The following is a 2,249-nucleotide window of genomic DNA, read 5'->3' as shown; positions in this document are numbered from 1 at the left end:
GAGGGAGCTCTTCTTAATATTTTGACACCAAAATCATGTCGATACACCTTACCGACTGCGAGTAAAGCCACCCACGCTTTAACTTGACAGACTGTACAAAAGAAATTACAAAACGTTAAACAAATCCTAATACAGAACGATTACACAAAGAAACAAATTGATAAAGCAATAAGAAAACACACTCAAAAAAGCAAGTCAACACAATCTACGAAAGAAAGAGAGAGAAAAATGACCACCACTCTGCCCTACATTCAAGGTGTTACAGAACAAATAGGAAGAATTCTCAACAAACACAACATCCAAACCATATTTAAACCACCTGCGAAAATAGGACAACTACTAAATAACCCTAAAGATAAAAAGGCACCCTTCAGTGATCCAGGAGTATATAAAATCCCTTGTTCTTGTGGCAAAGTCTATATTGGAGAAACCGGGAGAGCGGTGAGCCAACGTATGAAGGAACATGAAAGTAAAGTCAGGCTAAAACATTTCACGCAATCAGCACTAGCTGAACATCATATCGAAACAGGACATAACATTTTATTTGATGAAACAACAGTTATTGCAAAAACACACAACAAATTTCCAAGAAAACATAGAGAAGCAATCGAAATCTTAAAACACCCTAATGAAATCAATAGGACAATGGATATAATACCAATCCGATTTGGTTTTCCGTTCTCCCGGATTTTTTAAAAAAGACTTGATTGGCCAATCTAGTTCGACCAGTCCCCACGGTGGGGCGCTCTGGCAATGTTCACGAAACGTCGGCAAACAATTCGTAGTTTTTTTTTTTTTACACGAGTGAAACCCGAAATATCTCTTTTTATCAATTATTTATTCCCAAAAAATGTTTAAAAAATCTTATTTTCTGATTAAAATGCAATATTTTGTTATTGCTTATAGTAGTACATTTTTCTAAAAAAATTGGGAAATTATTTAAAATATGATTTATTATTTACTTTTAAATTTTCTAAAAATTCAGCCAGAGATGTCCACTTTTTTCAAATTGCTATCCTATGCTAATTTTGTATAATAATTACACAATTTTCAAACCTTTCTTCTAAAGTTTAACAAATTTTATTTGCTCAATTAATTATTTTCCGATAAAAAACAAAATGAAATAAAATAGAACATATACAATTATTTTTCTGACTTTAGAAAATAAATTTTTAACTAAAAAAGTGAAATAAAATAATTGTAAGTTTTATATTTTATTTCATTTTTTTATAATTATCAAAAAATAACTTCTTGAACAAATAAAAATTGTTCCGACAAATAGAAATTTGTTAAGCATTAGAAGAAATGTATAAAAATTATGTAATTATTCAACAAAAAGTAGCGTAGGATACCAATTTGAAAAAAGTGAACTTCTCTTAGACAATTTTTAGAAAATCCGAAAATAAACAATAACTAATTGTTTAAATAAATACATAATATTTTTAGAAAAATGTAATACTCCTAAAAATGACAAAATATTGCATTTCAATCCAAAAATACGATTATTTTTTACTTTTTTTAGTGTAAATAATTGTTTAAATAATTTAAATTTGTTGAAACAATTGAACTTATTTAAAAAGTCATTGTAAATATTCAAATTGTCTATTAGTAATTATCTGTATGAAAAAGACGACGGAAATTGCTAAAAGGTAAAAATAATACGTAAAAATGTACTTTTTTATTTTTGGGTCATATTTGGGGCGCTACAGGAGGCGAGGATAGGCTGGAAAAAAAGTTATGGAACATGATTTCATTTTTTCGAAAATTTAAATTTTCACCATGTTCATTAAATAGGATTTTGAAGTGCCCGGTGGCACGTGCTAATTTTCCAAATTCGAAAAAAAAGAAATACGGATTTTATTACTCTGGAAATGGAAACTTTTATGGGGGGGGGGTGTCTTACCCTGTAGCTTGAAAATTGCTTTTTGGACCTCCCTAATGTAGTATGCTATGTATTTTTCTTGAGGTTTAACCGCAAGTCAACCGTTTCATACAATTATTTATCTAAACATAATTGATTCTAAGCATTGTCTTTAGAAAAACGCACTACTCTAAACAATGATGAAAAATTACATTTAAATCAGAAAATGCGATCATCTTTACATATCTTAGGAATAAATAATTCTTTAGAAAGTCATGGGGAATATTTAAATTGTCCATTGGTAATTATTTGTACTAAAAAGATAACAGAAATTGCTAAAGAGTAACAATAATACGTAAAAATGTATATTTTTTTTTTCTTAACATAT

At 28.8% G+C, this 2,249-nt stretch overlaps 1 protein-coding gene across 2 annotated transcripts in view; it reads left to right on the top strand.

The window, feature by feature from the left end:
* The window catches only part of LOC117181895, a 10,751-nt gene that overhangs the window by 7,195 nt on the left and 1,307 nt on the right, over positions 1-2,249 (top strand). The gene's annotated exons all lie outside the window — the stretch shown is intronic.

Source organism: Belonocnema kinseyi, chromosome 10 (genome assembly GCF_010883055.1).
Source record: "Belonocnema kinseyi isolate 2016_QV_RU_SX_M_011 chromosome 10, B_treatae_v1, whole genome shotgun sequence".
In the NCBI taxonomy this organism is placed as follows: Eukaryota; Metazoa; Arthropoda; class Insecta; order Hymenoptera; family Cynipidae; genus Belonocnema; species Belonocnema kinseyi.
Note: the sequence above shows the minus strand (reverse complement) of the source record. Positions and strands in the feature narration are given on the sequence as shown.